We start from the raw sequence: 27853 nt of genomic DNA, 5'->3' as shown, positions 1-27853 counted from the left end.
AAAAGGCCAGATATTTAGCTACACTGCTGAACGAATTCATTGCATGAACATGCTGCCAGTGTACCGGAGATGAAAAGAACAGATCAGGCAGCTGCAGACAGGAGGGTAGAGCAGAACTACCCCTTTTGGAAGCACCACAGGATTATGCTGGTTTACACTGAAAATGGAAAAGTAGGAACAAAGCAATGGAAGAGTAAGAAAACAAGCAACTTGCCCGAAACAACCTGCAACAGACATGACTTCTACAATTCAGAGTTTAACGAATGTGCACAAAAGCTGCCAGTAATGTCAAGTCTAACTGAAACCAAACATTAAAAATCTTATAGTTTGCATGATGGATAAGCTAGTTACAAGTGTCATTATATAGTGCTAGCTTTAATTGCTCTAAGCTAAATATAGCTTTCAGAATTTAATAGCTCCCCCTCAGCTTTTCTGTCTTTCAAGGACAGAAAAATCTTCCCATTCGAAAAAAGTACACAGGCATCACAGTTGCACATTACCACAGAGAAGCAGGAAGCAAACCATTAAGATGATTAAGTTAGAGTCTCCAGTTAGTCACAAGACCAATTGCTTTCCTATTCCACCACTCTGGTTCCAGTTACAGCGAGTGGGTGACAGAAGCATGCATACCTGCTCCTTTGCAAGCTAAGCCATTTTGTTGCTTTATTAGCAGACTGTACTGAATCTTGCTCACCCCATGTTTCCAGTCAAGATGTTGCCTTTACCAGCAAGCTGCCTGGTACCCACACGCTTCTTCCTGTGCCACCTAGCTAGGCACCGCGGGGGAGGAAGAGGAAGAACGAGTCTCCTGCACACCCATGCAGCCTGACCCTTCCCTGCAGCATTGCGGTGGCATGACATACATGAGGGGATCCAAAATCTGCTATGGCAGCACCCTGATAAAGGCATGAAACAAGCTCTCTCTTCTGTCTTCTTATAGCAAATAAGAAATTTTTAAAAAATTAATGAAGAGTTCTATGTAGCAGGCTTCAGTTTCCCCTTTCCGAGCTGATAAATGGTTTCAGGCAAAAAATCTGACTGACAGCTAGAAATGCATTCTACAGATTCAACATTTCTGTTCACCTTCATTTTAGAGGTCATTACATAATTGAAGTGCCTGCAATTTTTCTACAATTCAAGGAATTAGGGGAAAAAAAAAAAAGCTACTGCTGCAATGGCAGTCTTTCTACTTTCCCTCAGGCCATGACTACAAACCCCCTTCTCTCCATCCCCAAATCACCACCTGGCTTTTCCCCTCTACTTATTTTCTCTCTAGTTTCATCCATCCTCTTCCATTTACTGAGCTGAATTCTTATTTTTTATGAAGACATCTGGTTGTCTTCATCCCTGTCTTTGCTGGAAGAGGAAAAGAATAATGCTACTAATGGAAAAGAAAGTATTGATCAGACCGTATGAATTACTGAATGCCACACTAGAGCTGAAGAGATGGGCCAAAGACGCCAGGTTTGCCCATGTTACAGAGCTGTGCATGCACTGTAGGAGTGCCAGCTGCAGGTCTGCCAGGAAGTAGCTACTACACCAAATAAAACCAAAGGTAGTATGCCACTGCTTTTCCTGTCCTATGACCTACTATTTCTGAGGCGCAGACCAGGCTGCATAAAACAGGTTAAAGGAACTACGACTATTTGTTGCTTAAGTGAGATTTTAAAATGAGCCTCCTGACGTGCACTGTTCTGTATTGGAACATCCATGCTGCACTGCTAGCTGAGCTGCCACGGAACAGAAAGGCTCCCTACCGTCAGTGCAGCCCTAGACAGACTTCATTTATCCACTTCTGATAAAGCACAAAATCACAATGCTCATTGCCATTAAGACTTTTCCTTCTGAAGTAACAGACCAAAATGTGGATAAATAGCATCAAAACCCGGGATGAATACTGGAAGCACTTTGTATACTAGATCTGTCACTCTTTCAGAAAAATGCTTTAAAACTCTGCTCATCACAACAGCCTATTCAATACAGACGAACGTTTAAAAAAGCCACACAAAACACATACACAACATGATGCATCTGCTACAGATAAATGTAATCTTAATGCTACGTGTTAACTCTTGTGAATTGGAGCTGAGTGACCTAGAACTCTGCGGGGCTCTTCCTAGTTCAGCTGTTCCGCTCTCGGGCAGGGCAGGGCAGCCTGCCAGGTGTGGCTGCACAAGTCTGGAGCACCAAACAACCTCTCACACTTGCCCTGCATATAAAACCATCATGTAAGGTGCAGTGAGTAGAGACATACCATATGTTGCCTTATAAGAAATTAGTAGAAACACCATACAAGCAGAAGGATGGAAGAACAGTGGAGATCAGCCAAAGTAACCATGACATTAGTCTGGGACAGTAAGCATGCAGCTACGTGACTGTCCACTTAGTCTGGATCTGGGGATTAGCAGGAGAGAAAAGATACCAGAAAAAGGTGATTTGTTTTCTTGCCACCAGTAATACCAGACAGATTTTACTCTCCTCTCCAAAATTAGAACACCTACGTAAGTATAACCCCTTCTTCTTTTCCTCTTAGTGTCACATGTATATGTGGAGACACAAAAAAAAAAAAAAAAAGCAGCATCATCAGTCTCAGGTCAGGACAGTTGAGGCCTGAACGTTTACAAAACTTTCACAGAAGCATTAGTTAAAAAGCAATTATGTTAAAACAACAAGATCCATCAGAATAAATATATACCATTGTCCAGAAGCTGCAACCTATCCACAGTAAGTTTATTCAGAGATTTTTTTTTCCAGAAGAAAAAAAAGAAATAGATGTGGCCAGTTATGATGTCTACAAATTCCAGAATCTATTTATTCACTAGATGCTCTTTTCTACATCTGGTGACCTGCAAAATTGCCTCAGCTGTATCAATAGCTGCTGAAAAATTCTGGCAACAGCTACTACTATGTCTGTGACTTTGTGGGGAAAGAAAACTATATATAAACATTTTCTGTTAAATATATATATTCACTTAAATGTAGCTTAAGATTTTTTTATTGTTTTGATATAGATAAAGTCACATTTAAGTGAGTGCTTTCACAATCTGATCAAAATGGTTCACATATATTGGCCCTTCCCCTTCCTCCTTGCATTTTGTGTATTTCCCTGCTGATCTGAAGCTATATTCTTTCTTGGTGTTCAAGGTTACTTAAGTTACAGTCAAAGAACAGAGGGGGGTGCAGAATCAAAAGATTATTTATATGGCAGGACTTCAAACAATTGATCCAGCTATATCTCAAGGAATTTTATAAAGACATATTAAAATAGTGAGAGAGAAAGATGGGTGAAACACTGGAGTATTCAGTGTCTCATTCAGGACACAAGGACATTGAGCCTTTAGGACATGGTGACGCACCCAAGAAAGGATTTACAGATGAAAGGGAGAAGTGAAAGTTGTTGGGCACCCACGCAATCTCCATATCTAACCTCACTACACTAGCAAAAGAAAATGAGGATGTGGCCAAGAAGGACGCTTATCTCTGATCATTTGATAAAGGACTAAAAGTCCACAGATGAGAACAGGGGTCAGGCAGACAATTAGTCTGCCCTGGTAAACAGGCATGACCAGATAAAACATTTTGAAGTATTTGTGAAAAGAAAAAAAAAAAAAAAAAAAAAAAAAAAGAAAAATAAGAAAAAAGGGCCTATAGTACAAAACTGATGAACTTGAATTAGGTACTAAATACAAGGCTAGATATCACAGGGACAATGGAGTCTTAGTGGCTACAACACATATTGAACTGTGCACACTATTAAGAAATGCCAGTAGTGCTAGGGCTGGTACATATCTACACCACTTAAAACTGTAATGGATTAAAAAAAACCCAAAAAACACACACAACCAGAAAAACCCACAACACAAAACCACCCCTGCAAAAGAACGAACAGAATCCTTCTGGGTCCAAAAGAAGTACTTTTAAAAAAAAAAGGGCAGTCCTGCTCAGAGTGCTGGGAGTCTGCAGTAGATTCCAAGAAACCAGCCTTGGTACAGATTTTAATTTATTAGAATGAAAAATATCACGGTGAATTGGGGATTACAGATGATTAACATGTCAGAATCAAGTAAGTAATAAGCAAAAGGAACCAGTTTAAGTAGTCAGGTAGACTGAGGAATTCACAATCTCTAAACTGAAAATGCAGAGCTGCTGCTTCATTAAATATGCAAAAATGAATCTGGAAATTCCTCATGGGATGCAGTGTGCAGTAGACAATGTGCAAGATGAAATAGGCTTAACTAGATAAATAGTTTGCCTATCCCTCCCAAAAAGGCAGGGAAGGAGTTGATGAAAGACATTGTAGGTGGTATGTTAGAGTACAGAAACAAAGTTGAAACTGTTTAAAAGCTACTAAAAACAAAGTTCTTCAACAACACATCAAAACTAAGTGAAGTAGTAAACTGGTAGTGAAAATTTCTTGGAAAAGAAACAAAGACAGGATGTCTACTATGACACAGGCCTGGAAATTATCACAACCAGCACAGAATCAAAGTAACAGCTTCCTGAGCATGAGTTGAAGAAAACAGATGATACTGCTACAGATTTCTGAAAGGCAGATTAAATTGTATATATAGTTGCAAATAAAACTTTAATGCATTCTCAAGTTATTGTACCCACTTCATCTCTAGCCAATATAAACATTTTAAAAATGTAAACTATGTTTTTTAAGCATACAAGAAAACCAGTTAGATACTCTATGACAGCAGAAGAGCAAACAGAATATCTGTCATTAGAATTGGAGGTGAGGGGAGAAAATGGAAAAGAAATCAGCCCTACTACAATCAGTAACATGCAAGATTTCAGATTAAGTCAAACAGTCAGAAGGAAATGGTATCAGATTATTTTTTTTAAAAAAATCAAAAATACAAGGGAAACCTGTAGATCTCATGTGGACCTGATAACAACTGCATAAAAAAAATTAATAAAGCTGGCAATGATCTTATTTAGTAAAATAATTGATATACCACTTACCAGCATTACTATTGCTGATTTAACCTGGGCTGCAAGCTGCCCTTGCCTTAATGCTTTAAAGTTTCCATTAATAAAAAGAAATTACTTCAGCTTTACTCACTTATATGTATTTCTTTTGTGAACAAAGGTTTGTTGTTTATTTTTAAGGAATATTAATTCCAAAAAGTGGCAGATCAAAGAAACTGTGCTTTTTAGACACACGAGCTTCTACTACATCAGTTCTGACAGTTAAATTGTTGATATTTGCTTCTTGATTTGGTGTCATTACTCTGCATGCCCATGCCTTTCCAAACACGATGACTGCACTTTCCAGAGTTCTGGGACTCAGATACACAGAAACAAGCATTTCAGAATCTCAGTGCAAGGAGGAATTAAGGGATCAGATCAGTCTTCTTCTATTCCCTTCTTCAACAAAGCCAATCCAAGCACAAGTCTAGCCAATCTACGCCTTGTGATTTTTATTTGCACTCCTCCTACATTCCACAAAAACATTCTTCCATGCAAATGTTTCGGTGGCATTCACAGACTGGGCAAAAAAGTTTCATAAGATGACTCACTTGTATTTACTCAGAACAGCCCCATTAATCTCAAGGACCAAAAAGAACCAGAGGGAAGTAAAAAAAGCAGTTTTGTCAACCAGAATAAGAACTGAGAGTTATGTACACTAATATATAAAAATCTGTTTCCCTGCCCTTTATCCCTTGTTCCCTTACAAAATACCATCCTTCCTCTCAGCTGTAAGTAAATTAGGCTAGGCTAATATAGAATATATGATTTTATTGATAAAGTAATGCACAACTGATGCACAGCCTACACCTTCTCTCAGGTAACCCATTGTGAGGTGGATCTAGCGGCAATGCACTTGCAGACTGTTAAGCAATGATACTAAGAATGAAAATCCTCCAAGAACTCAAGTTCTGCAAGACATGAGTGCTGGGAAAGAGGCAATAGTGAGAAAGGCATTACATCTCCCTAATATTCAAGGGACACTTTTTTGTTTGTTTGTTTAGAACATAAAATTCACTGAACAGCAAGCAAAGATGATCCTTTTGCAGAAGGGCTCTGCACAATGAACTACTATTTAGTAGTTTAATTTGGGAAAAGCAGAAGCAAACAACTCATCCTGTGCTGAATAGAGGGTGTGTTTATGCTAACCATGCATTCTAGTCATATTAAATTAAATAATGCAAGCTCATTTGGCAAGGATCATTTGGTAGTTCAATGTGAACTGTCATTGTGTCTGGATTATCAAGACTGAAATGGCATCCACAGTTAGGAAAATGTGGGTGTTTTCAAATGCTGAGCCATGCCTCAGAAACCAAGATTTCCTAAGCCTATTCAAGTAGGAAGCAGTCACCACCACAGACAAGTCCCACAAACATTTCCCAAAGTCAAAAACACTCAGTTACTTGATGATACTGAGATACAGCCACCATTCTACCACTGAATTACTTTGAAATTAAGGAAGCCTCTTGTTTAAAAATAGAGATGGCTGACAGTACGGTTAGAAATAAACGGGAAGTTGCATCTTCCCTTCTCAGCTTATCGAACTAATCAACTAGGACTAAAAGGAGATTATTAAAGCTTGCCTGATGAAAACAATGACCTTGTGTGCATTTAAAAATACTCAATGGTGTCCCGTTACTTGAAATTTAATCTTCTAAAATGTAAGATTATCACCCGTAAGGGATCTTCAGTAGACTAGCAATTGCATGCATATGTCATGGCAGAAGAAAGTGACCTTAAGTGTTCCTGCAATAAGGAAAAAAAAAAATATTTTACAAGTCACCCTCCTCAAGTACTCCATTTTGGGAAAGCCTGACAAGGTGACTTTGTTGTTGTTCCTTCTACTAAAAAAAAACCCAACAAAATAAACCCCAAGCAAACAAACAATAAGTCTCATATGCCAAAGTGACATCCTGGCAATAGGTCTGCTGTTGATTTTCAAGTAGAAGTGTTTGATATTGCTGAACTTCAAAGAGTACAGTACACTATAGTATTATACACAGGAAAATAAGCTGTGAAATGAAGTGTGTGTGTGGAGAGAGCCTACAATTCAGCTATCCTGGGGAAAATTCTAACATCTTATCTCTGAATCTGAAATGAAATTCCATATTTATTCAGTGAATTGAATGAAAAAAACCTATTTCAGCAGCACATTTTAATTTTTATTCTAAGAAACAGGATGTTAAAAAGCTTGTTTCAAGAAAACAAACTGGACATCAGCTAAAAGGCAAGAACTTTATTCACAACAGCAGTTCCCTACCTCAGTAAGTTCTCCTTTCTCAAAAATTTGAGATTCTCTAAGCATCAGAAAATACTGAATAAGTGAGCCTTAGTTTTATAAGGTTATCATAATATTGAATGCTTCTGGTGGATTTGATGGACAGTAACAAATCTGCTAATTAACTCTGTGTAATATTTTTTTTAAACAGGAAAGAATGAATGGGTTTATACTTCCTGAATTTCAGCAGCTGTGGCACTAGTTTAAGAGCTTTGAATCGTTACTTCCTAACAAGGTCACTCAATAAAATATATCAGTCCCATTCAGTTAAGGAAAACAAGAATCAATCATAATACTTTGGTCCAATATTTTGCTCAACACCCAAACTTTAGATTTCATTTCCCTTTAGATCTGTTTTTTGGATGGAAGGTTAAGAGTAACATGAGCAAAACAGGCCCTCATACCCAGCCCAAGAATCTAAACCCAGCTGGATGCCCGCTCAGCCTAGCAGTGGTACAGATACCACAGCGGTAGGCAAATGAGGGTCCATGATACATCTTAGCTGTCCATCATTTTATTTAGTAAATAGTATTTGTTGACGCTAGTAAGTGTAAGCCTACTGCACTAACTTCTTTAAAAACAGTAGCTTTCTTGCCAAGACATGACAGAGTCCTGTAGGCTAACACCTAAATTCTTTTCCTTCCATTGTTTGACCTTAATCAGAAAACAAACAAGAAATATCAACACTTCTTTCCTAACATGGTTGTTACTAGAGTTCAGTAACAGGACTAGATTCAGCCTAGATTCTCCTCTCTTCATACAAAAAATTCCTTGTCATTCAACCTTGCTATCAGCAAATTGGCAAACCCCATTAGTTCTAGTTCTCTTCTATTTCTAGAAGTCAAATTCTGTCAGACAGACAGCACCAATCCTCCGTAAGAAGGCTGTTCCAACAACGGCTGCACCTTGGTGTATGAAAGATGACCTTTATCCCAACCACAAGGTTGCTTATTGACTCAGAAAAGAACACGAGGACTCTGATTGGCTTTTCCAAAATAATTTCTAGATCTAACAGAGCTTGAAGAGCAGACTTGCAGTAGACTAAGCTTCAAAATACATTCGTAGAATTATCACAGACCAGTTGAGGTTGGAAGGTACCTTTGGAGGTCATCTGGTCCATCCTCCCTGCTCAAGCAGGGCCACCCAGAACTGGTTGCCCAGGCCCATGTCCAGACAGTTTTTAAACATCCCAAGGATGAAGACTCCACAACATCTCTAGGCAACTTGTGCTAGTGCTTGGTGACACAGTGAAAAGAAAAAAAAAAAAATGTCCTCATTTTCAGAAGGAATCTCCTGCATTTCAGTCTGTGCTCATCGCCTCTGGTCCTGTCCTGCTACATATCTAAACAAGTGGCAAAACCATTATCAGAATGTTATTTTTTAAGGAAACTAAACATGGCTATTCCAGGTGATACTACTAACCCTATTTAACAGTAACAGCAAGTAAGATGCAGTTCTGAGAATCTTCCAGGACATCGCAGCACCAGGGTAGACCACAGAGCCTTATTAATCACTCTTACTAGCAAAAAATAAGTTAGGGAGAAATTTTATCTTCAAGCATAGTCTTCATAACCTCTTGCTTATCTTTTTTTTTGTTTGTTTCTTTGTTCCATCATCACTTATCTAAAAAGCAAATACCTGCAACCTTTTAGCAATAATGCCAGCTCCAAATAGCCTGATGCATGCTAGGTGGCCTGCTTCTTTTGAGGTGGTGAAATCATTGCTAAAAAATGGACTAGCAAGTTCTTAGATCATCTGCTACCTAAATGGCTGTGTAGTTCCCAAGAAGAGAGAGGTCATGTGCCACTGAGCTGCACAGAGGCAGATGCATCCAATTGTGGGGAGGAAACCCCACACAGTTACCCAATTATAGAAAGGTATCTCTCAACAAGTACCAGCCTGCCTGCCTTTGGCAAACAGCAAGGTATCAGGCAGTCAACCTGTGAAAGCCACCACAAACTCCTATCACAGTCATCTCGAACTAGCAAAGACTCAGTAGCCCACATCCTTTGGAGTTAGCTTCATCAGCTCCCTAGTATGCAGACAGTAATCACTAACATGTCTTAGGGATCACCATTGCTACCGATGATTTATACTTCGTTATTGTAAAGTGCTCAAGCAATACCACAGAAGGTTAACAGACACTCACTGTTTCTTTTTTTAAGGTATACGAGACAGTCAGTGACTAAACATTCATAGTGAAACTTCCTCCCAGTGTAAGCTGCACTTAAATTCACAGTTTATGCTGCCAAAGCTTTGTCTAGGGGATCTCTGTACCCATAGTTGCCACAAACAAGGGATATAGAAAGAAATGATAGAACCATCCGCTTTCCTTCAGAACGCAGTATTTCATAAGACTATTAAACAAGCTTCTTTTCTAGCAATATGGTTGCAGCTGGCATAGTCCCAGGTGCCAGTATGAGCAAGACATGTTCTGCATTGTATTCAGGGGAGACGCTGCTATTATGCCTCGCAGCCTGAGGCAGTGGCAGAACCCTTTTGACAATAAAACTTACCCAGGCTGGTCTCAAAGCCATGTGTTGCCACTACAGACAGGTCAGCAAAAGTTCTGTAAAAATGAGAATTGCGTATTTCACTTGGGAAACTAAGACTCTCTGCCCCTCCTCAAGGCTCTTTTTCTAGACACACTGACAAAACGATTATCTTGGAGAAGAGGGAGACATTACAAGAATTTTTTTTTAAGTGTGACTTGTTGGCAAGACGGAAGAAAGTAAAGCCAGAGACCTATATCCTACTCTGCTCATGTAAAAACTTGAAGGGCAGGCCTTAACCTTCTGTAACAAGCAGAATTAACAGTGACACAGATGGGCTTGTGCACTGAAAAGGATAAAGTCTCCTGCACGCACAGTTCTGTTGGTGATTGACAAGCTGTTCAGAAATCATCTCTTCTGTGGTTTCAACTACTCTCTGGGCAGAAAGAGGTAAACATGTAAGGCAAATGGAATATACCCACACAGTACTTCTTTATCGGAACCGTTAAGACCAGGAGCTTCATTCATCTTCACCAGCAACTACATGAAAAAGGAACAAACTAAAATCAGAACAGCAACAATGCATATGCTATTGACTAGGAAAAGCCTTCAGAATCACAAGAAAAAGTAGCATAAGTTAGACCAGAGAGAGGTGACCTAGAAGCGACCTAAGTGATCACCACAACAAATAAGAGATGACACTTGTGATGATACTGCAAAGAGTCTATTATTACAAACAGTAATAACAGAATTGGCAGAAATTAAGATGAGGGAGGAGTACAACTACATTCAGCCAGGGAAACATTTCAGACTTCTACCGTAAAAACACTCATCAGAGGATATACCAAATGGCTAGAAAGCCCAATGCTCCAGGTTTTTCTAAAGGCAACAAAAAGTCATTACTGAAATCCACCATCAAAACGTAACAGGTATCATTACGGTAAACACAGAATAGTTACAAAACACTGGTACAAGCAAGGATTAGTTTCTCACCTTTCCTATTTTGTATTGTTACCATCTTCATTCTAGGAACAGCAGTTAAATACAAGTGCTGCATGACAACTGCACCACCACATACCACCACGTTTTTCCTGTGACCTTTTTTTAGGTTTCAGCTCCACCAACATGTAGTCAGAATCTGAAGCTACCACTAAAAAAAGCTGCTATTATGGAAACATGAATAAAAATAAAAATCTCCTTAATTCCCAATTCATGCATTACATTGGAAGGCAGAAGAAAGGGAGATTCATTTGCATATCCATGTTAACATAAGTGCCAAAGAAAATGTCCAGAAGGAAATAATTAAGTGTTGACATGGCAGCAGCAGTGTTTGCCAACCTAAATACGATTCAGCCATCAAACCTCCACAACTTAAAGACTAAAGAGGGAATCTTCAGTACAAGTACTCGTAATTTAACGACTGGACTTGAAGGTGAGAAACCTAGAAACACAGATATATATACACACCTCTGGATCAGACAAGGAATGCAGAGCTTGGCTAATATGCTATTCAATGACTGTAAAGGAAGGATTTTTCAAATTCAGTCTTAACTGTTACAAAATTGAAAAGCAACACAAAGAGGCACATAAAGAATTGTATCTGCAGCCTTCCTTCTGTGACTTACCGGATGCTATTAGGCAGCTGCTGCCTTTATGTCAGGCTGTCTTACAGCCAGATATACAATTAGTAAGTTGGAGATACCTCCAAGAGCTAGAAACTGATAGCAATTCTCAATGCACTACTTCAGCTTAGGCTTAGAGGTCAGCAAAAGTCAGTTCTCACTCTTATTTCTCCCTCCTGTTGCACATAACAGGGATTCCTGTCAAGTCATGCTTATCAGTACTTATTTTCCACAGAAAAAGATTCAAGAGCCATGTCTAGAATAGCCATCATCCAAAGACTGTGAATCATTAGCAAACAGGCATTGCAAAAAATTACTTAGCACATTCCACATCAAAAGCAGCTCAGCTCTATTTCTTTATTTTCGTGGTTAGCATCATGGACCGCCCAGACACCAAAATAGGATTAAGCAGTGCCGTCCTTACTGCTACACACTAACACACGTGACTTCTACCCTAAGGAGCTTGCACTGAGTCAGTGCTGCTCTGGCACACCAGACAGGCAGGGCAGTAGAGGCTGAGCTGCACTGGACTGAACTGACCAAATGCTCCTCTCAGTCTCATCCAGCACTTCTTAGAGGGCTCACTGCTTTTTACTAACAAGGCAGATATCAGAATTGCCACTGACTTTTTTTTTTTTTTTAACAACTCTGATCATTTAACAGTTCTCAGTTGTGACACGTGAATACAAAAAAAAAAAAAAATCAGAAAGAATTTGGGCAAGTTTTCTGTTTTCTTCCTCCACTGAGGCTATCCTCAAGCTTTTTTTTTTTTTTTTTTTTCAAAAATGTTTCAAGCAACTTGCAACAATGTGCCATGAGTTTCATATTGACAGAACTCGAACACCACTACTCAAACACTGTGTTAATTCACGTCATATAACTTCATAGGTAATAGAACCTGGTATTTCTGAACATATATGCGCTATGTGAAAGTCACAAGCGGCTTCGAGAACTCTGCATGAGCAACAAGCTAAAACAGACTGAAAGGAGAAGGAGTTACGGATATCCTGCCTCCCAGGATCAGACCCACAGCTGTGCTTAACTATTATTGTTCCAACTTTACCTAGATTGTCATATTCATTAGCATCAACACACACATCATTCAGCCCTGAAGACAGACAGCAAACTTCACTCTAGGGTAATTAGAAATAAACATCAAGGAGATGTATTTTATGTTAGCAGAATAAGGACAAGTATCCACAACAATGTTACATACACAAAATCTCCTTGTCCTTCAGATAAATGAAAAAACAAAGCAATGAAACATGTATTTTGAGGCACAATATTCAAAGATTTAGATACTTGTACCACAAGTGACAGCTGCAGGAGACTAAAAACAATGTTCGTCCCCCAAAGTATACTGCTTGAACACAACCATGAATGCAGAAGACAGACATGAAAATCCAGCATCTCAAAGAGCAGAGCTGCATAAATTTAGTAACAGAAACACATTAGTCCCAGTCTGGAGAGCTGTTTGTCAGATCTCACAATATCTGCATCCTATTATCTGAAACTTGATACAGGAAAAGGCAATTAGATTCTCCCAGAAGTTTCCTTGGCTACCTTAGTAGTGGCGCATTACAGTATCTATCCCCTAGCCTTTTACCAGCAAAATTTTGCGCCTTTGGCAAGTCTAATCTTAACTGAAATTAATTGAGATTAACTTCAATAAGATCAAAATATGCTGGTATAGATACTACGCTTCTTCCAACAGGTAAAATACCTCATAACTGCACAGTCACATACTCATTCTGCTGCCTTGTTCATCACTGCATTTTTCTTAAATGCACATTACAGCAAATCAAATTTAAGCCGAATATATATCAGCAATTTATATATTAATTACCTTTTCAATAGGAAGGCTTTTCTCAATTTGTAGCTAAGAGCACTGTTTGTAGTTTTACGATTAGAAACCAGGACTGCCAGAATAACGTCCTGTTTCCACTCTACTTTCTAAACAGCATGTAACAAGACCTACAGAACGCAACAAATGAAGGAAAGGCTGTTAGACTGACATGCATCTGTTTATAATAATGCAGCTTGAACTAGATCCGATTCTTTACAATGGTATACACACAGCTACTAAAAACACCCAAATAAGGTTTTGTATAAAATACAGTGTACTTACATTTGCAAAACCAAATGAGGTAGCCACACACACAGTGTTGCAATAAGCAGACTCCAGCTGAGTCTCACCATCATTTCCTGTCCATGGTGAACACGCTAGTAATTTCAGCCCAACCACAACTGTTCAGTGCACACAATTGCACACTCATACACAGAGAGCATCTCTAATCCCTAAAACTCCCCTCCCACCTTTCCTGCATGCAAACCCAGATATTATACAAAATGATAAGAGAGGACATAAATGGGCCTAACACAGTGTGCGGGGAAGGGGATGTCAGAGTAAAGGAGAAGAGAATAAAAAAAATTGTGAATGCTGTTGCTTTGAAACTGGACTAGGAGCCACATTGGAAAATATTTTGCTTAATCTATTGGGAGTACAAACTAGGGAGTATTACTTAAGGGTGTTTTTAAAAAAAAAAAAAAACAAAAAACAAACAAAAAACCCCAAACCCAAAACATTTTGAATAATAAAAGCAAAGCTTATGGAAATTAAAACTGTTGTTATCTGTAGCTGTACAGAAAGTGTCCATGAAAACACTTGTTTTAAATACCCAAACCGGACTTACAAGCTCTGCTGAAATTAAGTACAGTGAAACATTCTGAACTCTATGATTAATCAATGAAAGTCAAGGGATGAAGCAACAACCAATTGTTCCCTGTGTCCATTCTCAGGAAAGGAGAGAAGGAAAAAACCACTGTTACTATCATTAGAGGCCTAGGACAAAAATGTAAGGCAGACGAGTTACCTTACAAGGAAGAAGTGAATTTATTAAACGCCCTTTTCTCTAGCCATTCCAGATATCCTCCTAGTAAAAATAAATCAGCAAGTGTCAATGAAGACTACTTCACTGTCAGTGAACTGTACCAGTTTTCAAGTAATGGAGTATTTAAACGCTCATATTGCCTGATTTGTCCTCAAATGGAAATTAAATCAACCTGGAAACTGAAGTGGCTAGATTTAATTAACCTATTTTCTTGAAGATACGGGCAAGAAGAAGGGAAAAAAAATTAGCAGCAGCATATTTTATTTTACACGAGCACAGAGAACCACAGATTTGGCCGAGAGTGACAGCTTTGCAAATACGCCTGAGACTTCCAAAGTTACATTTACCAGCCAGCCGGCTGCCAGCTCGATTCCCCAGAGCACGCAGCAAGCGGGGAGCGCTGCCCCTGCCCACCCCCCCCGGGAAAGCCACCGCTCCGCCCGGGAGGCTGCGCTCGGGAAGCAGCTGCCCGGTGTACCAGTTAATCTGGAATTCGCTCCGTCTCGGTGCTACACCGGGAGTTAAGTATGTGAAGAGCAGCCTTCCCTCAGCAGCACCCTGCCGAAGCAGGGCAAGGTGTTTAAGTTGACGGCCGCTACGGAGCGGCCCCCATAGGGCTGTAACAGCGCGGCCGGGGACCCCGAGGGCCCGCAGGAGGTGACAGCAGGGGTTCGGCGGGGCAGGCAGGAGCAGCCGCCCTCCCTCCCGCCCGCGCCCCGGCGAGCGGCCCTAGAGGCTCTCGCTGCGAGCCGGGCGAGAAAGGTGCCTTTTGTGTGGTAAAAAGCCACTTTTCTCTTGTGCCGAGTTCGCAGGAGGCCACCATCCTCCCGGCCCGCCCCGCGGGCCACCGGCACGCCGTGGCGCCTCAGAAGCGGGGGCCGCAATCTACGCCCGTCCGCCCAGGGTCTACGCCCCGCCACACCGCCCACGTCCCTACGGCGCGGCGGGAAAGCGGCCCCGCGGCCGCCAGCCCCGCCCGGACACCCACCTGAGCGCCTCACCTGCCGCCAACCGAGCTACCGAGCGCCCCCGCCATGGCCCCCAGGCAGCAGCGCCCCACAGCCAGCAGGAAGGAGAGAAGGAAGGAGTCGGGCGGGAGCGACAGCCGCAACCATAAAGAGCCGCTCTACCAGCGCGGGTCCCGACGGGGAAGGTGTGGGCACGCAGAGCGACACCTCTGCTCGCTTCGGCTTCTGGGGAACGTCCACGAGAGGGACCGGGGGCGGGACAGTCGCGTTCGATTGGCAGCTGCACTGGCCAACGAGAAGCACCCGCTCACTTCCCCCCCCCCGCCTCGTGCTGAGGAGGCGGTACTCCCGCCCACCCTCCTTCCTCGGCCGTTGGGGCGGGGGAAGGGGGTGTTTCCATGACGTCACGGGCGGCGCCCGGCGGACAGGTGCGGAGCAGTTCCTGAGGGGACGCGGGGACAGAGCCGCGGGGGCACAGGAGCCCCGGGCTAAGCCGGCGTTGAGCCCGCCTGCCAGCCTTAAGCAGCTGGGGCGGGGCAGGCTGCGGGCAGGGCAGGGCACGGGGTGCCCGGGGGAGGGGGCGAGGGCGAGGTGCGGAGCTGATGCCGCACCGGCCCTGCGGGAGCCTCGGCGCCGGGGGAGCGATGGTTCCCTCAGCCGCGCCCTCGGGGCGAAGTGTGAGAGGGCGCCGACAGAGAGGGCTTGTCGGGGGGGGGGGGCGGGTCGCCGCACTTCCAAGGACCTGAGGAGATCAAAGGGCCGCCCGGCCTTGCCCGCCGCCTCGGGAAGGGTTCCTTCGGTGGGAGAGAAACACCCCTCCTCCGCTTTCCCCTGCCCGGCATCCTAAAATTAGCGTGTTCCTCTGAGTCTTATTTAAAAAGAAACAACTTGAATGACTAATTAGATCCAAGCCGTTAGAAGCGCTCTGGACTGCTTCCACGAACCCTTTAATGTGAGTGCTAAATCTTTCCAAAATTATTACTGCTTGCGAGGATGTAGACGGGATGTGACCTGGTACACAATTCACACAGTTTTTACTTACAAAGTGTGATTTAATCCACACTTAGGAGAAGGGGAAGGGGGTGTGAAGAACCACCCTGATTTCCCTGCTCAGCCTCGTGTGCCCAAAACTGATCAGCTGCTTTTCAATTTCATTCAGAACTCAGTGCTTTTCTCAACTGGAGTGATTATAGGAAACAGAAACCCTTTTCTTCATTTATACCATTCATACTGCATTAGAAAAGAGCAGAAGCACTTGGAAAAGCAAGCTCAAGTGGCATCCCAAAAGGTAGGGAGAGTATTCATGGATAGGAACTTGTGGTAGCATAACCCAGGAGTAGAGTAATACCTCACACTTTGAATGAAAACTAATTTGTTATAAGGGCATGAGAGAGACCACAGCGTATCAGATTTTTTAAGAACAGTATCTGGCAGAGAGTTCCCAAACCATGGACACCAAAGCAACCCAAACACCTTGAATGCCATTTTCAGAGCTGGCCTGCCTGTGTCTGCAGCAGAGAGGGCTTCTGTTACCTGATGATTGCTTAAGGAGATGATGCCTCCACAATGAAAACTCAAGCAATGATGTTTTGGTCAGTGTCAAGCAACAAAGTCAATGAAAAGCAAGAAAAGCAGTTTTAGTTTTGATTATATTGTTTAACATAGCTTCAAGTTGCTGCTGTGGGAATTTGGGTATTGCCAGAGAGCATTTATCAGCTTGTAAACAACTGGAATTTAAAAATAGCATACAGCAATTCCTTAGGTTTCAGGTTTCATAGAAGTTTTTTATAAATACAAGTTTTAGGACAAAATTAACACTGTCCTTTTAAAGACCACAATTGTTGGACTAAAGGCACCATATAGCCTGCAGCACCATATAGGAAACAATATGTTTCCTATACATGCATGGCCTGTTCCAGCTCCCACTGAAACCAAACTTCATCCACCTCTTGATTTAGAAAGGAACTGGGTGGCTCTCTGATGATGTACGGTCCCCAGGCTCTGCAATGAAAAGTAAATGAACAAAGCAAAAATAAAATTATTTTCCAGTCTAAAATCTCCATCTTGAGCCTTGCTGTATAGACATTGCACTGTTTGAGGTTCCTGAAACATTTAGGACATATACTGTTCCTGTGTTTGTCACAGCAAAAAACATGGACTGGGCACATCTCTGAACTATATTAAATTATTTCACTGGAGTTAAATCAGGAAGGAGTTTGATCTTTCTATGGATCTATAAAACCTTTCGTTCTGCCCTCCTGTTGAACAGAAACGATGAAAAAATATTGGAGTACTCTCTTTTCTTGGGTTAAAGAAAAGTTTAATAGTAAATTAATAGGCAGCCCTTTGAGAATAAGATCATAATTTCTGTTAGAAAATCAACACAGAAAGAAATAGTGACAGTCTAAACTGAGATGGCAAAATACAAGATGGTTTTATACGTCAGGGAAAATGTATAGGCAGAAAGCCTCTGTCTGAATATAGATTGCTGGTTTTCCTTCTTAATAGATCCATCAACACAAACCCATCCGATTTATAATAGTAAAAGGAAGGTGGTTAGTTTGTTCCTCAGTGTCATGCACTTAACTTCGATTTATCCTTGCTCTTTGGTTTTTCTGTTCTGATTGATGAAGTTTCATGACACTGTAATCTTTCCAGAGCTATTAAGGAGAGGAACTCCATTCTGCATAATCCAACAGGTATTTTTTTTAATTCAGTTTCCCTTTGATCTAATGTAATTCAGAATTAAATTACATGGCCTGAATTAAAACTCTACCGCTATGTGTGTCCTTTTAGTTTGCTCTTTCCTGTGGTTTTGTAAAGACAGTTGACAATAATATTTCCAGTGGTGCAATGAAAGGGATTGTCTTTTGATTTCCAGCTTCTTTTTTTTTTTTTTTTAATTATTAGGTGAAAATGATTACTGCATCTCTATTGAGCTCAAAGACATGCTTCATGTTTCAGCAATCTTAGTCTCGTGTGAGTGAACAAGCTTCCATACCATGTATATGGATAAGACAGAGAAAGGCTCATTTTAAGATACAAGTTATGTCCTGTGGTTTGAGCTGAACTAAGACAAATAAGACTTGTGATGAGCTTTTACATTTACAGCAGAGGAATATTTTTATCAGTATCCTTGTGACCAAGAAGGTGTGAGCAGCAGCAGAGTTGTGTACATTGCAAAGTTATTGGATTAATCTGGCTTTCTCTTCCAATGACTATGCACATATATCTTCAGTCCTGGGCAGGAGTTACCTGTCTTAAAATTCATCTTTCCTTGTGCACCAAAATAAATCTGTCCTTGGTAGCTTTCCTCTTTCTACCAGCCCTCCCCATCATGTCATTTCTGTTCTTACACCAGTACCTTTTATTTTATTCTCAATCACTGCTGAGAAGCCTTCTATCCCATTGAAAATGCTTTGGCAAATATTTCTGTTGTCCTGTTGCGTTTACAGGCTGGTATTATGTAAGCTACCAGCACTTCCTTTCCTGTGTCTGGCTGGCTGGTCTTTCTAAATGCTTGCCTGTCTCCCTAATCTGCCCAGGCCTCTTTTCACATGACCGTAGTCACTGGGCCGCCTTCCATGGGTTGTCTGGCTTCCCAGCTAGAATTAGCCTGGTTAAATTTCCTTTGGAGCCCTTTTGAGTATCTCTGAGGTACCAAGTTTACCTCTGAAGTGCCTGATACTGTAATGCCCATGTGAAAGCATCTCCTATGTGTTGCAGAATTCATGAATTGTTGCAAATACTTTTAGCAATCTCAATTCTGCTGTTCATTTGTATGGTGATCAGAGCTCTACAGCTGTGGGGAAAAGCAGATCTGCTGTCCATCTTTACTCTTCTCCTTACAGACTGCTGAAGTTTACTCATTCAGATGAGCGCAGAGAGAGCAGGAAGCCTTACAGTCTTTCCTTGTTGGCAAAGCAGGTGTGGGGCCAGAAGTTGGTCAAAATGGGAAGGCAGAAAACTGAAAAGAAATGAATACCGACCAGCTTAGCACTCACCAAGGAATTATCCCTGTGGCGTGTACCACAGTGAAGAAAGCAAGCAGACATTCCTTTCCCAAAACCCAAATTGCTCTTGAAGAAAGTCCCTGTGCCAAATAGTCAAAAGAAGTTCACTCTGGCCCAAGACTTACAAAGCTGGAGTAGGATGAACCAGGCAGCAAACGTTAATAAGATGCCTAGATTTACTGTGGGTGTTATGACTATGCATAGCGTATACCTGCTGGGTAACATGACACATGATAGCGTTACAGCCTCTTTCCACAGCACTGCTGATCCATCCCAGAAGGTGCCAGTGCACAACAAAGGAATAGAGAAGGCGTGCAACATAAGTTCTTTTTTAAAAAAAGAAAAAAAGCAGAAAATGCAGACTCTGGAGCACCCTGTCTTCTTTGTGTTTGTGCAGCACCTGCCACAGTAGGATCTGTGGACTTGGAAATAGCTGAATTCCAAATAGTAACATTCATCGCTGGTGTGAAAAGTACTTTTCTTGCTGTTGATTTGATTTGCATTTGTCTGTTCTATTTAGTTCCAGGGAAACTGGGAGGGCCCAGTTGTAGTGGGTCTAGCTCCCAGGCTTACTGCATTTGAGGGCCAACTTGTGAATGTCAAGTGGTCACCATGTGATGAATGAGCAAATCTAATGTCCAGACCGCTGGAGAAACAAGGAGTTAAGAATCACTAAGCTTCTGCTTCACATAGATGAGGATGTGCTTCAAGCAGTAACTTTTAATACTGACTTGGAAATGAGATGCAACTCTAAAGTTTTCAAGAGAAAATTATTCTGATTTTTTAAAAATAGTAGCATTTTCCTTTAAGAAGAAGAGCTAAACAAACTGGCAATTGAAGATTCTGGATTTGTCAGTCTTGTGCTGGTTTCATACACGCCAGACGCTGTTTTATAACATTTATCCTCCTCCCCCTCATTGGTGACTATTACTCATTCTTCCAAGTATTCTGGGATTTTAGTATTTATCTAAAATGCAGTCAGATGGAAAAAAATAGTCCTATTTTTTCCATATTACTTAAGGCAGAAAATATCAGAGTACATGGAAGTTTACTGTATTCAGAAAGCATGTTTACAGAGACATGATACAGGTCTCTGCAGAATCTGGCATCCAGATGCTGTTCACTGGCAGAGGGCAATACAGCTATTAGGAAACGGTCTACTTCAGTGCATTGTGGGCTGGATTATCCTTCCCTATTGATGCAAGTCTGGTTATTTGTGTTGCTAGTGAGGAGTTCTCTCTAGAGTAAGAGAGACAGAAACCTTCTGTGGGGCACAAAGGATTAGCAGAGATATTACACATCCACAGGTCTTTTGCCTTTCTAAAGTGTTATATAGTTGCAAATGGAAGACTTAACGTATTGGCCATTGCAACCAAAGTTTCTACTTGCTTCACTGGGCTCTGGGTGAGGCCCAGTCATACCTCTTGTGTTATTCTTTCTCGATAACTATTGCACACAGCATGGAGCACTTCAAGTCCAGACGTTAAGTCCTTGCTTTCGTTTTCTCAGAGAAACTGCACACAGATTCTTTAATCTTTGAAGACAGACTGTCATGTTTTCTGCAGTGAGAATAGGATCCAGATTTCTCTTATTAGGGTTAGCTTCGCTATTCCTTTCCTTTGAGTACACACAATAGGAAAAAATGTGGAAACATTAATGCACAAAAACTGCTGACGTCAAGTTAATTATTTCAGCACTATGAAAGCAAAAGCTAAGATAAGGCACTGAATCTATATCTGGAAGGCATTTTCTGGAAGGCCATGGGATAGATGCCTTTGCATTTCACTTCAAAGTAAAAATAAATGATATTGTTCAAACCTTGTAAATTGTACCTACAAAGTACATTTCCTGCCAGCATGACAAAAGTTTTCCATTGTATGAACTGCTTAAAGTTGCTAGTGCTTCCTTTGAGTGCATGCGATACTTGGCAAGAGTCAATAATGGCAGTAACAAGCATAACCGTGAAAATGTGTACGAGTCCAGCTACAGACGTTAAACTTGTTAGAAAACAGATATTCCTGACTGGTGTCAGAATTAAAGAGCAGAGAATCATCTGTCCTCACACTCACTTGAAAGTTTGGCTTCTGGCCTCCAACCAAAGAACTGCTTCAGAGCCTTCCTGCTCCAGTGATCAGACAGTCTCCTGGTTCTCAGACTGGGCATAGTTACAGCCAGCTTGTGCCTATTGATACTTTGCATCCCTGGACCTGCACCTCAGTGAAAAGTTAATGCACCAGACCTATCCACTGCTGCAGCTCTTAGATATACATACTTAGGTAAGAATTTCAATAGAGGAGAGTAGAAAGCATGCCTGTTGCTGCTGTGAATTGACTGTTCATTTTGTATCAGGAGATTTCCAACAGGAAAGTGTGGCTGCCAAGTCACAGTGGTGAAAAGCTAAGCTAGATGGGTTGAGTTCTGCTGATGTACAGTAGTAGCCTCTCCTCTTTCTGTACTGCAGCCATTAGTGTCATGGCCTGAGTTTTAAAACAATTCAGAAGCTTACTAGTATGACTTATTTCCCCTTTTCAATGCTGCCAGCAGACCTTATTTGATAGAAAAATATGTCTTCCCAGACATCATAACCCTGACTCCACACTAAACAAGTCAGTAAGTCCAGACAGAATTACTTTTTTGTTGTTGTTTTTTTTTTTTTTTTACCAGAGGCTAGCAATGGTTCCAGGCAGAAGGGATGTCCAAGAAATGGAATCTTCACCTTTATTCAAAGTAGCATTACAGTTCCAGTCAGCTGCGTCAGACCAAATATAGAGCTGTATAAATCAATGGAAAAATCATCCTTCAAGTTTAACGAGCTCTTGGTCAGATGCCTCACCTAACGGATCAAAATGTTGAGAGGCTGGGATTTTCCCTTGCATCTCAAGACATTGATGAGAATCCAGGCAGCTGTTGGGAGGACAACCGCCTCACTGCACTACTGCACCACAATAATAGAGGCAAGACAATCTATTGCTCAGTGCATCCTTTCATCCATGATGTCTTTCTAAGGGATTGCTGCTGAGGAATGGGTCTCTGTGGTTAAGAACGTTTTGACAATGATAAAGCAATGAAAGCCTTCAATTGAACTCAAAGGTGATTGCTGAGAAAGAGAACAACGAAAGTATTTATGGCATTAGTTCCACGGCCTGACACGACTGCTGACGAAGTAAAATAGAAGAAAATCAAACCTCCCCCACAGCCTGCCTTGGTCAAACACAAATATAGACGTCACTAGCAAAAGGCATGAAAGGACATTTACTCACCTGCAGCTCAGGTATAACCAGTTCATTATGGTCATCTCAATCCAGTCAGTTCCTGATCAGGCAAGTAGTCACTTGGCACAAATTAACAGTGCCCTCAACCACAACAGAGGTGTGCAGCTACCCTTCCACTTTCCTGCCTCCAGTAGAGGTGTGGAAAAGGGATATCACTACAAGGTTTTAAAGCTAGCCACTTTTAAAATTTCCCTTTTGAATACAAATAGACACAGTTTTACCAGTTGTTAAGATTTTTATTTTACTAAGCTGCTATTTTCTCATGGATTTAAAAAAACCCAAACTGTTGAAAAGTTAAGCAAATACTATAGCAAAAATGTTGAGGTCATTGGTCTGTACACGTGTAAGAACCAAGAGTGAACAAGTGTATTTTAAAGTCTTCAAAAAGGGAAAGTCCTCTATTCACAACTGAAGAAGAAAATATTTGGCAAGGACAGGGAGCTGTTTCTGTACATTCATTATCACACTAGTTAGTGTGATGGAATAGAAGGAAAAAACTACCTGTGTGGAATTCAGGTGTTTGTCCTGAGTTTTAGAAGTAAAAAAGACAAAAGACTTCTGAAAAGATGAAATTAAATCACACTGCATAACTGGCAGCAGGTGATATAAAAATGTCTAGTGAGAAATAAAATAAGAAGCAGCTGACTTCAGAGAAACCCATCCCACAGAATGAAAAACGTACTTTGAATTAAAGGGGCTGTTTGTCTGACCTCAAAGAGCTAAGGCAATGTGTTATGGCAAACATTTACTTTGCAAGGAGAAAATGAAAAACATAGTATTCGCTTTTAAAGTGGAACTCATGTTGGTTTTAGGAATCATATAGATTATAGAGTTTTAGTTCAATGTTGAGGTAAAGAATTAAAGGTGCATTTCTGAGGCAGCTGGGGGACTCTTACAGACTGGAAGCAAACAGTCATAATATGGGGAGAAAAGCAAGCAAATAGGCCTCCCGTGCATTGGCTTCAACAAGCCAAAATAAACTCACTTGCTAGTGTTGGGAAGAGCATTATTTTCGAAGATGTAAACATTATTTCAATATTAACATAATGGCTAATGAAGGATGAGAGGATACAATTAATTTAGAGCCTTGAAACACTGTCAATAAAGTCTTTTTCAAAGAGGCTGTAAAGGAACTTGAGAATCAGAGGTGAAAGGTAGAGTTCTGTCATGAATTAAAAACTAGCTGAGAAAGAGACTAGGAAGAGCTAGAATAAATTACTACCTCTTAAAATGGAAAAAGGTTAATAGCGAGATGCCCCAAGGACACCGGCTGGAGCCAGTGTTCTGTATATTATTCAGAGTCTGGAGGATGAGTGGTCTGGTGGTAAAATTGTGATACAGATTTTTTGGGTTTGGCACAGTTTGGGAGAATTATGAAGAATACCAGATGGATCTAATAAAGCTACTGTAAATGTTTGGAAGCAATATAATTGTAAATGAAATGCCAACAGAGAAAGTTCAAGATAAGGCTTGGTAGAAGGAATGTAGGCTGCATACACTGACACTTGACAAGGGACACTTGTATGCAGTGGGCTCTGAATGAACTATAACCTCCAAGGATAACCCTAAGCTGAATTGGCAAGAAGATCATTCAAAAACCACCAGTAAAACTGCCAGTGTGATTGCTGTCATCTCAAGACTGTTTGCAGATATTAACTGACTTTGCCAGATAGCTTCAGCAAGAAAAGACCCATGAATGTTTGAGGGCCAGATTCAAAAAAGTGAAGTAGTAACTGGAGCACTTGGCAAAGATACAGGAGAACCAGTTCCCATTCCTCCCCTGTGAGGGAGGTGTGTATCTCATGGGGGAATGCCAGAGATACCACAGCACAAGCTGTGCCAAAGGGTGTGGGTCGAGGAGTTTCATTTACTCCAAGAAAAAAAAAAAAAAAGATAATGAATCACTGACTTTGGCAGTGATTAAACTATTCCCAAGAAGGCACAGTGCTTTAATGCCTCTACCTGATCTAGTGTGTTTAATTAGTTATATACAAAAATTAAAAAAAAAAAAATCCAAACAAAAACCTTAAATCCTTTCAGCTGTCCCAGAAAATGCTTTAGACAGGTGGTTAGGGCTCCCACATCATGGGTAAGCACTTACTGAAGAAGCAGGTACAGTACTGTTGGAGGGTTAGATTATATTTCCCTCTACTTCTAAGCAAAGCCTTTCTCTGAGGCTGAATGGGAATATTTGTGTCAAATGAACCAGTGTTTTTCAGGGGTTTATTTTGATAAGGAGAAGATAGACTTCAGTCTTGATTGTAACCAATTTTTGTTTAAATTGTCCAGTTTAGCTGTCAAATCAATTTGTGGTGCTTGAGATGAAAGTGCATGTTGACAGCTCATCCAAGACATCTGCCAAGTGCTCAGCAAATGTCAAAAAGTGAGTAAAGTATTAACATTTGTAAAAAGAAAATGAAAGGTAATAAAAAACCCAATATGATACCATGCAGTGTTCTTCTGATCTTCACTTTGTCAGTTAACAAAAGACTGCTACAGAGGAGGTTTGAAACTTAAAGGCATTTTGCAAAGCCATCTCACATTGTTTTCTTGTGCAACTTTTTGCATTCCCACTCCTTCATCTATCTCTCTTCTCCTTTGTTCCTTCACCAGGCTCACATGGACTGTAAGTGCAGACTCCAACATTCCCTCTACTGTTTTTCCTATATTTTTTCCTTTTTTTCTCCTCTCACCTCCTCAGGTGACCATCCTGTTACTTCTGTATGTATTTGAGATTGAGAATAACTTGAATTTGAAAAGCACCTTGTTTAGCATGTACATGCTAAAAATCTCTACACTTTCAATTCTTGAAATCTCACACTTAAAAGAAAATGATCCAGACATAACCAGCTGACACTTTCACAAATCATGACGGTAATCATAAAAGTTGTCCAGTGTCAATGTGAGGTGTATATGCAGTATTCACTCCCCAAAAGAAGAAAAGTGACACAGACAATGCAGGGGGGGAATGGAGTGTGCTGCTTGGGCTTCTGTGTTCTCAAAGTAGCTCAGGGGGGAGGTGCCCAGAAAGGTGGTTGTCATTTTTATGCAGCAGATGTAGGCTGAATGACAATGACATCTTCAAACTGCCAGCTGAAAAGATCTGAGTCATTCAGGTGAGATTTCTGAATATAAATGGCAAAAAAAAAAAAAAAAAAAAAAAAAAAATCAGAGTAAGAAACTCCAGAGGGAAAGTGAAGACAATATTTCATGGCTAGCAGAACTAATGAAGTCTGATCTTCTATAGATTTGTTTCCCTGAGTGTTTCCTACAAAGCTCCACTCAATAACCCCAGTTTTCCCCTCATCTTTTCTAGCTTACCTAAGCTCTCCTACAATAGTCTCACCTCACTCCAAGCCCTCTAATTACCAGGCAAGGATGAGGCCAGATGTGCTGTAGCTGAATTAGAGCTCTGCACCTGGTCAATTAGTAGCACGGAATAACGGGCCAGCCTGTTGTTCTCACCCAAAAGAACAATGGCTGAATTTTTCCTCCTTTCCCTGCATCATGAGGGAAATAATAGTCTTTTTCTATCTAACCACAGATTTTTTTACATGATTTGCAGAAACTTTGCAAATTTGCCAAATCTGGCTGAAATCATTCTGCAGGTTCATAGTTATTAGAACTAAATTGATAGATGGGTGAACAAACAACTTGGCTGAGTAGGCATTGTTTCCTTAAGAAAACACACTAAAAATACTTTTTCTGTTGTGAATGCCCAACACTCTGGGGGCTCTTTTCACAGTGAATAGACTTAAATAATTTTCAGCCATTTTAAAAGAAGTAAAGCCTAGCTATCTGATCCAGCTGAAATAACTTTGTAAATGGAAATTCTCTCCTAGAAATACAAAGGAAGAAAAAGGCAAAAGAGTAATAATAGCTGGGTTAAAGCATTGCAAGTATGGAACAGACTTCTGGTAAAATACTGCCATCCTAGCCACCAGATCCAGTCATTCTTGTCTTTTTTAGCTTGTATGAAATACAGGCGAGTGGGTTTTAGTTGATACTAACCCATCAAATCACAAACAATGGCAGTCTCTTCCTGCTCACTGCGGGGAGAATTAACTGGGTGGTATTATAACTGTGCTCCCAGTGCAGAGACAGCCATACAGGCTCCATATGAGCCAGCCTGAATCTAGAAGCAATATACCCATGTTCTCATGGGGATGCGCTCTAGGACTTACTGGGTTGACCTCATACTAGTTAGGAGAGCCTTGTACTGCAGAATTGCTGACTATTAAATCTCTTTGTATGTGCTGATGCCAAGTTTTACTGGTGTTTTGTGTTAATGTTGTTATTGTCTTGTCCAGCTTATCCTAACAACTCCCTCACAACTAACTTGGCAGGATTGTGCTCCTGAATCTGGCTCAGCAACCCGAGGGTGGCCTTCATGGACTCTGCCAGGGAAGATAGAAATGACCAAGTTATTCCCAACCAGCTTCTTTCTTCCAGTAGGGCCCAGGTAGGATTCAGCAGTGTTTCTCCAGCCAGATATACTTTAAAATCTAGTTGTCCTCAAGCATTCACCCCAAGCCCTTTAATCCCAGTCCCAGCTAATGCAGTGGGTGAGGAATAGAATCTTAGAATGGTTTGGGTTGGAAGGGACCTTAAAGATCATCTAGTTCCAATACTGCTGCCACAGGCAGGGACACCTTCCACTGGAGCAGGTTGCCCAAAGTCCCATCCAGCCTGGTGTTTGGCAGAGGACACCACCAATCTGGTGTGTGAGGTGAATGTGGAAAGCTTCTGTCCTACATGAAAAAAGTGTTTTAAATTGTGAACTCTAACAGGGCACATAGTTGGGTGTATGTGTGGGGGGATGAATGCCTGAAGCTGAACTTCTGAACTGTCAGGCAGAAGCCTGCTGCTTACTAATTGCAACTGGTACTAGCTGTTAGTAAATTTTGGTAATACCTGGACTAAACAGAAGTGACACATCCTGAATCGTGCAATTAACAAAGAGACATGAAACAGAACCACCAATTATGAGGCTGATTATGCACATTGTGCTTCTGCACACTGGCTGTTCAGATTGGGAAAAATGAGGCCCTGGCATTCTAGAAAGAAGAGCTGGTGATGAAATGAAAGGTTCTCAAAAAGAAGTGGTATCAATAAAAAGAGGGTGGCCTGGATACAGAAGGTGAAGATCTTGGCTAGAGAAAGATCCTGTAAGAAGATCCTAGAGACCAGAGGGCTGTGTGGAGGTGAATGCTGAGGGATGCTCAGGCACCTTGGTCACTAACATCTCAGACTGGTGTCTGCAAGCAGCAGCACAGCATGAACGAACACAACTTTCTGCTCAGCCTTTCTGGATGCAAAGAGAAGGGAAGTTGAGACCTAGTG

At 41.2% G+C, this 27853-nt stretch overlaps 1 protein-coding gene across 12 annotated transcripts in view; it reads right to left on the bottom strand.

Annotated features, from left to right (window-relative positions):
- The window catches only part of OSBPL3 (oxysterol binding protein like 3), a 91850-nt gene extending 76355 nt beyond the window's left edge, over positions 1 to 15495 (bottom strand). For 5 of the 12 annotated variants that reach the window (XR_012834106.1, XM_075745984.1, XM_075745983.1 and 2 more), the window contains exon 1: positions 15388 to 15495. The gene's annotated coding sequence lies outside the window, so the exon portion shown is untranslated. Of the gene's footprint in view, positions 1 to 9768; positions 9822 to 10226; positions 10285 to 13494; positions 13516 to 15245 lie in introns of those variants that run through there. The other 7 variants (XM_075745988.1, XM_075745985.1, XM_075745986.1 and 4 more) reach the window with 7 other exon arrangements.
- Positions 15496 to 27853: the final 12358 nt, after the last annotated feature.

The sequence above is a fragment of the Balearica regulorum genome, chromosome 2 (genome assembly GCF_011004875.1).
Source record: "Balearica regulorum gibbericeps isolate bBalReg1 chromosome 2, bBalReg1.pri, whole genome shotgun sequence".
Taxonomy (NCBI): Eukaryota; Metazoa; Chordata; class Aves; order Gruiformes; family Gruidae; genus Balearica; species Balearica regulorum.
The sequence above is the reverse complement of the archived record's forward strand: the minus strand, read 5'-3'. Positions and strand labels throughout refer to the sequence as shown.